The following is an 11,052-nucleotide window of genomic DNA, read 5'->3' on the forward strand; positions in this document are numbered from 1 at the left end:
AGCGGGCAGATAGTAACGCACAGCAGGGCTGTCACCCCTCAACAGTCAGCCACACTGCCAAGAGTGTTGATCACATCAACAAGGTCAGGGTTCCCATGCGCCGTGGAAAATGATTGACCAATATTCCAGTCATGGAAAACATATGGAAAATGAGAAAAAAAGACAAATGTCCTGGAAATGGTTAATATTTCCTAAAAAATTATACAAGGAAATTATTTATCCTCCCCCTGCCTTGTGAGCAAATGCAAATGAGTTTAAAGTTATGCGCATGCATGTCTTTTGTCACCTTTTTCTGAGCACAGCACTTCTCTGCTTCTAGCTGGTGCAGTGCCCCTTGTGACACTACCAGCCAATCAAATTTGCATTTCCACTTTGAGCGGTTCCACAAGCCAGTGTTTTCAGTTTATTTTGCTAGATTTAGCGACTTTTCAGATGCCATTAAGGATTTAGTGCCTAGAGACAAAACTAGTGACTCTAAGTTGAAAAGTGTTGCTAGTATCAGTCTGCAAGTGTGAGGTTTTTGTGTCCCATGGCCACAGCCTCCTTTCTGTTCTCCATTGAGAGACAGGCAGAGGAGCAGAAAGAGTTAGTGGGTGTGTTGTTTACTGAGTTGGCTGTGCAGAGTGAGATGCAGCGTGACTCAGATCTCAGAGACTGAGAACATGTTTAGAGCGAGAGCTTCAAGGTAATTATGGTTAACAGTTAACATCTTAATGGGCCACATTTCAATCAGTATTTCAGACTTATTTGTTGTCTGACAATGGAAACAGAAAATAAGTGAATAGAATCAACTTGGTTGGATTAGTTTTATGTGGGACAGTGAATAATGTGGGACACCTAAGAAACAATTGTGTCAAAAGTGGGACAGCATGATTCGGCTACTATGGGACAGTCATAGACTATGTTATTTGATTGACAAAATATATATTTTTAGGAAAGTTAAATGTCTTCTAGTAAATGTTTTGAACATTCAGGTTTGAAATGTAGCAATTGTATTTATTTAAGATCAGGATGTTGTGATTTGCCCCTGATCTAGGTGTTGGCGTACTGATTAGATAACTATAGTTATCTAATCAGTACGCTTAAATGTAAGAAATCAATTTTAAAATATTTGCAAAGGAAAATATGACTGGATACATCTAATACATATTTTGTTTCTAAAGGAGGATTCCACCAATGCATGTCCGGGCTAGTTTTGCACTTGGAATTGTGACCCTATTTCCATATCATCAAGATCCTTACTCAAAACATGGATACTTAAGTTTTAATGTGTCTTTGAAGTCCAAAATGTGTTTCAAAACTTATTAGGCTCATTGGGTCATGTTTCTGCTTTATGGTATGCACAATATTATTGGCATAACCTTTATCAGATCACAATGACTTTAGAATTAACTATCACCATTGGGCCAAAACTAACATGACCAATAAAATTATGATTTATAGTATACCCCCATGCCCCATAAAATGTTAAAGCCATAGTCTAAGTTTAAGTACTTTCCTTACATTGGCCAGTGAGTGTTTTGTAAAGTCTTTTATTTATGTCTGCATCTACCAATGGGCCATCATGATATGAAGGCAAAATGTATAATTTTAGGAAAGACTTGAGATTATCTGAAATTAGGTTGAAAATGCATTATCATAATTAATATTTGCAATCACAACTATTTTATATTTTATGTGTGTGCATGCAGGAACACTACTATGATCCTAAGGCCAATACTGGCTATCTTGCATGGAGACTCAAGACAGTACAACGCAACACCCATGATGGCTTCCGTGAATGTTCCAGGCCTGGTTTCCAGGACAGTCTGACAACCCAAACGAGAATCTCTGTTAACTGGTGATTAGCTCCTTGGTGAGGAGTGCAGGCAGGCTCTTTCCATAATGAGACACTCAACAGACAAAGCTGTGCTTAAAGAGAAGATGAGAGCGACCTTTGAATACCAACAGAAGCTGGTTCATGACCAGGATGCAACAGCTTCAGTGCTGGATGTCTTCCCTCGTTTTCTTGATACAGCCGGACTGGTAAGAAAGATGTAGAGATTACTATTTTATTATATATTATTTGAAAACTCATTCTAATGCAAAGTGCATTTTGGTAAGCTGTATATGGACATTGTTCTTCTGTTTAAAGATTGAACAGGATTTTTCCATGATGTTTGGGTACCATGTATCTGGAAGGTTTCTTGCAAGGTGGTCTTCAGATTTCAAGCACAGAGTCATCACGGAATGCCAGAGTCTTCCCTCAAGTCCTTATGTTGATGAGCTTCTGGCTGCTTCTGGTCTTGAGGTTGAGAATGATTACGGTAAATATGACGTTTTTCTGTATCCAACATATAATATGTTGCCCATTGCAGTAAATCCAATATGCAACAGTCATGTTATTTTAATAATGACAAATATGAAGTTGAGTATTATTAAAACAATTATTTTAGTTAAATGGTATCTGTGGTAAGCAAGAAATAATGTTTTACAATGCTTTTGTTGTCTTCTTCAAGGCTGGGATAGTGATATGTCAGCTCTCCTGTTGCTGTTGCATCTCTTGCCAAAAACGCAAGAAAACAATCCCAAGTTGAGCTCAGCACAGGCAGCCAATCATGTTGTCAGATTCCTCTAGGTATGTACAATCAGGTTTTTGTACTACTATGTAAGAAGTGTGAGGTATAGATTGGACTGTAAGAATAATTATTGCTGTGCATCAAGCTAAGTATATGCATAATGTGTCATTCAAACTACAGGAAGGAGCCAGCCTCACCACATTCCTTGATAAAGTTGATGCAAGGCAGCCTTTCCTTCTTTGCATCGGAGAGCAGAGGAAGACAGTCGCAAGGTTCTTCATTGTTGTGGACAAGAAAGCTGTCCCATGCAACGCCCAGACATCGGTGGCTGCCTTTGATGTGCTGTTCAAGACCCACTATGTCTTCAGCCTCTCCTATGATGCAGCACTTTCTGCATTCTACACTTTCATCCAAACAACAATATACAACATCAATGTTGGAACCACAAAGGAAACCCCACGAGTCAAGGAACTGAGGGCTAAACTACTGCAAGACCATTGAAATGTCACCAGTTCACAAAGATCAGAGCACAGTTGAAAAAACTGTCTGAGTATGTTCACATGTTTTGTGGGTAAAAAGCACCATAAAGATTGTTCAGTTCTTTGTCAACATTTAAAATTTCACCATGGACTATATCCAGCTAAAAATTTACGTTTGAAATGTGGAGAGCAAGGATGTCCTTCATCTTTTTGTACATACAGTGGCTTCAGAAAGCACCTAAAGACTGTTCATAAGAACCATGAAGAAATAGTCGACACTTACCAGGAAGTGGCCACACAAAGACATTTTGAGTTTGACTCTTTAAGTGAACAGCCAACAACTTCTGCTGCCGCCATGTTACAGGTTCCCCCTGCAGTTACACAGAACTCACTTGAAATAATGTGCGGTTCAGTTGTTTCACACTTAGAAACCCCAGGTTGTTCTCAAAGCACTATCCAAAAGATAGTTTGTTCAGTGGAGGAACTTATTAGTGATGTTCAAGGTCGAGCCCATGAAGCAGTTTTCCAAACATTTTCCTCTGAAACTAAAGAGTCAGAAATTTATAAGAAATTGGAGCACCGTTTAAATCAATTAGACAATCCATTTTCAAAATTTAACACACAGACGAAGAGACAAAAATACTACGATGAGAAATGGGAAATAGTTGAGCCAAAAGAATTAGTCCTTGGTGCAAGAATGGATACACGTAGAAACAGAACTACAGGTGTATATAGTCAGATTCCTGTAACAGACAAGTTCATGTATGTTCCAATTTTAGGTACACTGAAATCCATTTTAAAAAACAGTGAGATAAGGGAGTGCTTCTTGCAAGAGACACAATATAGAAGGGGAGTATACAAAGACATTAATGATGGCTCTTATTTCCAAAACCATCCTCTTTTTTCGCAACAGAGACATGCCCTACAAGTTTTACTTTATTACGATGATTTTGAAACCGCTAATCCGTTAGGTTCCAAGAAGGGCATCCATAAACTTGGTTGTGTTTATTTTATTTTAAATAACCTCCCACCCAAGGTGAATTCTGTGCTAATGAACATCTCGCAGCTCTTTTCTACACCCAAGATATAAAGACGTACAGTTTTGAAGAAATATTAAAGCCTCTTATTTAGGATTTGAAAATATTAGAAACTGTAGGACTCCAACTTCCATTTCTAGATGAACCAGTGTTTGGCTCTGTAATTCAAGTCACAGGAGATAATCTTGCTTTAAATAGTTTGCTTGGCTTCATTGAGTCTTTCAGTGCAATGTATTTTTGTAGGTTCTGTCTAACAAACAAAGAAGAAATTAATTCTGTTTTTTCTGAGGATAATCCAGGATTTATTCTGCGCTCCAGAGAGCTTCATATTGAACACTGTAATGCACTAAGTGAAGATCCTGCTCTACCTTCCGTTTATGGTGTTAAAAAACCTTGTGTGCTTGATTCATTACAGTATTTTCAGTGTACTGATAATTTTGCGGTTGATATAATGCATGATATGTTGGAGGGTGTTGTACAGTATGAGCTTAAGCTGTTTTTTCAGTACCTGCTTAAAAATGGTTACATCTCTATAAACACGTTGTTAGACAGGATACAGAGTTTTAATTATGGACACCTGGAGCCTAAAAACAAACCAAGTCACTTGAAAATTGAGGACAACAGCAAGCACTTAGGTTTGAATGCAATTCAGTCATGGTGTATTCTACGCAATACCCCACTTATTTTTGGTGATGTGGTTGAAAAGAACAATAATCACTGGAACTTATTGCTCCTCTTGATACAGATAGTTGATATAGTCTTCTCCCCTATCGTAACAGATGGTATGACATGTTACCTAAAATATTTGATCTATGACCACCATAACTTATTCAAAACTTTGTTCCATGATAAGAAATTGATTCCTAAACACCACATAATGATACATTATCCAAGGATTATTAAAAAAATTGGCCCTCTTATACATATGTGGTGTATGCGTTTCGAAGCGAAACACAATTTTTTTAAGAAGTCTGTAAAAATTTTTAAAAACCTTACTAAATCTCGAGTCAGGCAACACCAGTGTCAACTGGAACTTGAATACACCTTACGGTGATACTTGGACACGTCATCAGTGATTAACCCGGGGTCACAGGGTGTTTTGGGTCTTTAATAATCATACACCCTCACCCGGGCGACCCAGCCAGGGGTGATCAATCCCCGGCTTGTGTCCAAGTAGCGCACCACGGATCCCCCCTATGGATCCACAGCCACCGCGAGGCCTTTTCTGCGGCCTCGAGGATGTTCTTGGTGGCTCTCCTCAACTGCAGTCCTCTAACTCCAAGGAGTTTGAGCACTTTCTGGAGTGAATGTCCTGCGAAACCTCTGCACCCGATTTCGACTGGCTCGCAGCGGGCTCTCCAGCCATTGCTCCGGCACTCTGTGGTGAGCTCAGAGTATTTGGCCCTGTTGCACTCATTGGCCTCATCAATCCGGTCCTCCCAGGGGACAGTCAGTTCCAGCAGGACCACTTGCTTGGTGGACTCCGATGTTAACACCATATCTGGGCGGAGTGAAGTGGTAGCTATGTTAGCTGGGAACTTGAGTTGCCTTCCCAGGTCAACTTGGAGCTGCCAGTCACGAGCGGTAGCGAGGAGTCCTCCTGAGGAGTTGGGCTGGTGTTTTGCCTTCTGCCCCGCTTTAACGAAAGTGATTGACTGCTTCGGGGTGACCTGGGTCTTGCTTTTCTGTATCGCTGTGCAGATGGAATCCGCCAAGGATTTAAGAACTTGGTCGTGGCGCCAGCGATACCGCCCCTCTCCTAATGCCTTTGGGCAGCAGCTCAGAATGTGCTCCATGGTGCCCCTCCTCTGGCACAACTTGCACTCAGGCGTATCTGTCAGGCCCCAGATGTGCAGGTTGGCCGGGCTTGGGAGGACGTCATAGACTGATTGAATGAGGAACTTTGTGCGCAGAGGTTCAGCTCTCCAGAGCTCTGCCCAGGTGAGTTTGCGAGGTTCTGCATACTCCCACCTAGTCCACGCCCCTTGCTTGGACATGCTGACCATCTTGCTGCAGCGTTCTTCCTCCACCTCAGCACGTATCTCCTCTTGGACCAGTTGGCGCTTCTCCTTTCCACGAGTGTGGTCATAGCGTGGCTTGGGAAAGCTACTAAGGCCTGCCCTCCCCATTGCCACGGTTCCAACCAAGGTTTTATGCCTCAGCCTTGCCTCCGCTCTGCTAACGGCTTCTTGAGCCTGCCACTTCCTCCCCGTCTTGACAAGAATTCCCGCCGAGGTCACCTTGACATCTGCTGAGTCTCTGTACATCATCACCTCTCTGGAGCGGGTGACTTTGAACTCCTCTGTAAGTCCACTGAACGGGAGGTGCAGCTTGGTGGAATGGCCATACAGGGCGATGCTGCTTCAGGACCGAGGGAGCCCCAGCCATCTCCTGAGAAATTGGCTGATGGTCTTCTCTAGTGCCTCTACCGTTGTCATGGGTACCTCGTAGACTAACAGGGGCCAGAGTATTCTAGGCAGGACTCCGTGCTGGTACATCCAGGCCTTGAACTTTCCTGGGATACCGGATTTGTCGATGGCTGTGAGCCAAGAAGACAGGTCACTCTTGGTCTGCTGAACTGCTGCTGCATCCTTCAGGGAGCTGTCAGAGATTTTACCCAGGCTCTTGACAGGTTTTTCGGTCACTGTTGGAATCTTGGTCCCTCCCAATGTAAAGCGGAACTGATCGGCCACTTTACCTTTTTTCAGGACCAGAGACCTTGACTTTGCTGGCTTGAAGCTCATCTTCGCCCATGAGATAAGCTGCTCAAGCCCCTGAAGGAGCCACCTGCACCCAGGCACAGATGTAGTCATCACTGTTAAGTCGTCCATAAAGGCTCTTATGGGCGGCTGCCGGGTCCCAGATCTTGACTTGGGCCCTCTGCATTCTACCTCAGCCGACTTAACAATCATGTTCATGGCCAAGGAGAAGAGTGACACCGAGATGGTACAGCCGGTGATTATGCCCTTCTCCAGGCGGTGCCAGGCAGATGTTATTTGGCCTGAGGAGACTCTTGCACTGAAGTCGTTGTAATAGTCCATGATGAGGTTGCAGATCTTCTCAGGAACGTGATGTCTCGTCAGTGCTGTTTCGACAAGCTTGTTTGGGATAGATCCGTAGGCGTTGGTTAAGTCAAGCCAGAGGGTTGCCAAGTCTCCTTTGCTTTCCCTTGCCTCCCGGATCAGCTGCGTCACCACTCCTGTATGCTCCAAGCACCCAGGCACTCCCGGAACTCCCCCCTTTTGGACAGAGGTGTCTATGTAGGCGTTCTTCAGGAGGAACTCTGTTAGTCGTTGAGACACAATCTTAAAGAAAATCTTGCTTTCAACGCTGAGCAGTGAAATTATGCGAAACTGCTCGATGTTGCTAGAGCTCTCTTCCTTCGGGATCCAGATGCCTTCAGCGTGCCTCCACTGGGCGGCAACTTTCCCTCTCCGCCAGACCACCTTTAAGATCTTCCACAGGCGTTTGAGAATCCGTGGACACTGCTTATAGACCCTGTAGGGTACGCCACTGGGGCCGGGTACCGAACTAGATCTTGCAGCTTTGACAGCTTCTTTTAAATCTGCCAGGGTGGGCTCAGCACTGTTGAATTCGGACACTGGTTCTGGAGGTGTCACCAGTGCCTTGCAAGGGCCAAGCTCTTGATCTCTTGAAGTGTCACTGAAGGTGGTGTTGAGATGGTGGTTGATCTCTTCTACAGGGCAAGCCAGGTGGCCACTTCGCTTCTGGCCCAGTAGCCTCTTGGTGAAAGCAAAGGGGTTGCCAATAAAGGCGCTTCGCTTCCGAGCCCTTTCTTTGCCCTTCCTTCGGTGCCACTCGGCCCTCCTCAACGTGATGAGCTTCTTCCTTATGATGTTAGTGAGTTCTGATAGAGCAAGTCTCTCCTCTTCTTTGGCTGCCTTGAACTGGTATCTCAAGGATTTCAGCTCTTGTCTCAGCTGACTTATCTTGACTTCCCGCCGGTTGAGCTTTGCGGGGTTGCTTGCTCCTTGCTTTTGTTCCACTCCAAAACGCTCAGCTCCCATACTCATTATAAGGGAGCACGTGGTTTGGAGTTTCTGGTCAGCATTGCCCCTCGAGATGGCTTCCAAGGTCTTGTATACATCCTCATCCAGCTTGGACCACTCCTTGCTGTTGGCGGCAGGCCACTTCACCCGACGATGATCCGATTTCCTGCTTGGAGGGGGGACTTGTGTTGCTTGGAGGTTCTGAGTACTGTGGGGGGACTCCAGACCCGGCTCCTCCTCCGTCTGACCAGGTACTGCAGTCACCGCAACAGGGACTGTTGCGTCAGCTGCCGTTCCTGTGCGTCGCTTCACTTGTTCCCTCCTGAGGCAGGCCATCTTAGTCTGGTGGATCTTCAGACCTCTCAGGTTTTTGCAGACCTTGCCACATGTGCAGACTGCGCTCGTAATCCGTTGTCCATTTGCTTGGGTCATTGCCAATAAATCCGTCCGATTGGGATGCTCATCCCCCCCCCCCCCCCCTCTCGGGCATCCCTGGGGGTATTTTTCTGTAGGGTTCTTCGTAGCAAGTTTTGGGTGCTCCCTCACGGGAGCTGCAGGTCGGGCGGCTAACCCTTCCTACCCCGGTTGTCGTCTCTCCGGGCTGTCCGCTGTCTCTCCAGCCGTCACCACTCTATTCATGGACGTCATCCAGACTTTCCTGGAGGTCACTGGCTGTGCCAGATGTGATAGAACTTGAATACACCTTACAGTGATACTTGGACACGTCATCAGTGATTAACCCGGGGTCACAGGGTGTTTTGGGTCTTTAATAATCATACACCCTCACCCGGGCGACCCAGCCAGGGGTGATCAATCCCCGGCTTGTGTCCAAGTAGCGCACCACGGATCCCCCCTATGGATCCACAGCCACCGCGAGGCCTTTTCTGCGGCCTCGAGGATGTTCTTGGCATTTTACTATGAAAATTATTACTTTAAACGGTTTGAGATTGGTCCTTTAAAAATGAAAAGCATTGATAGCATAAAAGGTGGAGAATTACTCCGTCATACATTACAATTAGATCCATGTTCAGATGTTTCAACTACATGTTGGGTCAGAAATTATGGTACAGAATACCAGATTGACTTGTTGGTTTGCACTGGAACATCCCATGATGAACTACCTGTATTTAAGAAAATATGTAATATCATAATACACGAACAACATGCTTTCATAGTCGGCTGTGCTGTTAACACACTGTACTTCGATGAACATTTTCATGCATACTGTATAGAAGAGCAAAAAAATGAATATGCTGTGATTTCCCTTGACCAGTTGACATATTCTAGGCCATTTGATAAACAATACTCCAATGAGAGTGAGAGGACATATGTTGTGCTGTATTGTTACATGTTTTAATATTTGTGGTGCAGGTAATTAAAAATAAAAGGTTTTAAGTGCCAAACATGACTTTCTTTTTACTTTAGCAAAGTTGAGCCTATTTTCCAAGTATTTTTTAAGGAATACATATGAAAATTATATTGATACCTTTCAAGTGTTATGTTGGTAACACTTGTGTAGTTGAGAAATAGTCCTGAGAGAGTTGATTGCTAACACTACATAGAAGTGTTAAAAAAATAACACTAGTTGGTGTTACAAAGTGTTAAATTCTAACACCAAAAAGAGTCAAATTTACACTAAGTGTTAAGGTACCAACACTTGAAAAAGTGTTAAATTAACACCACGAGGTGTGGACCCATAATAGACACTTTAAAAGTGTTAAATCCAACTCCTACAGTGCTAATTTGGGTATGCTGATTTTACTGTGTAGCTAAGTTGAAGAAATAGCTTTTTGTGTGACATCAAATGTTACATTACAGTGGCATATTTATTTACCAATGAATTCAGTGCATTGAACTTATTTTTTACCCATCTATTAATTTTTTTTTCAGCCTATATTGCTACTTGTTCAATTGACTCTTCACTGGAATTATTTCAATATCTTTTTAAAATCCCTTGTTACTGTGACGTTCGGAGTTAGAAGGACCCAGGAGCGGAAACAGTTGGGGTAACAAAGGTTTATTCACAAGGTGAAATTGTGCATCCAACAAAAGGGGTTCCAATGAAAAAAGACACGAGACGACGGGTACGTGCAGGGCGGTGAGGGCTCGGGGAGGCACTGGAAAAAAACAAAGCGGAGAGACAAGGGTTACACAAATAGCCACTGGAATTATCAGGGAGATCGCAAACTTTACCACAAATGGTGGGAGCCAAGTAGGCACCGCGTGGGTAATAAGTATACTCTGGCATTGAGGAGTGTCCCCACTGGATGCCAATTACTCCTCAATGCTGTCGGGGGAGGGGAGCGAACAGGAGACAAAAGAAAAGTTAACACACAACACCACGAACTGAAACAGGAAATCAAGTTGACAAAATAAAAGCACTGGAAATGAAACCATAACAGTTACATTTATGAATTAATAACATGTTTATTATAATTTATTTTGTCTGAAATGTGACATTTGTAAAACATTATTTTAAATAAAAACTAGTGTTCCAGAATTCAACACAAGGTTTCCTAGATTAGAAAATACATTAATTGGCATAATGGCAATGGCATTTCTTTTTTCCACACTTTTTTCACATTAATGAATGTGATTTAGAATGGCTAAATTAGCATTACAAATATCAATCAGTCAATTTGACTTTATTTTGTGACTTTTAAACAAATCAATTGCAATTCAAAGGGCTTGACAGGTTGATTAAACAACAAAAAAAGGCAGTAACAGACAGATTCAAATGTGCGCTGTCCTCTTATTACAGGAGTGAGTGACAATGTCAGGAAGACAGTCCAAGTTCAAGAGTGAGTGAATGGAATACCCCTAATTCAGGGACAGGCTAGGAGAGGTGTCAGGAGATGTACACAGGACATACTACAAGTTTTGCAGTTTTGATTTATATTATGTTTGAAAAGTGCAGCTGTCAGATGTGTTAGTAAACTGAGTAGTGCAGTAAAATGAGATGATACAA

At 43.2% G+C, this 11,052-nt stretch overlaps 1 pseudogene; it reads left to right on the forward strand.

Annotated features, from left to right (window-relative positions):
- Positions 1-529: 529 nt before the first annotated feature.
- On the forward strand, positions 530-9,441 carry LOC147258456 (uncharacterized; annotated as a pseudogene).
- The last annotated feature ends 1,611 nt before the right edge of the window (positions 9,442-11,052 follow it).

This window comes from Aulostomus chinensis, chromosome 7 (genome assembly GCF_037954235.1).
Source record: "Aulostomus chinensis isolate RoL2024-O1b breed Wild chromosome 7, RoL_Achi_v1.0, whole genome shotgun sequence".
Lineage (NCBI taxonomy): Eukaryota > Metazoa > Chordata > Actinopteri > Syngnathiformes > Aulostomidae > Aulostomus > Aulostomus chinensis.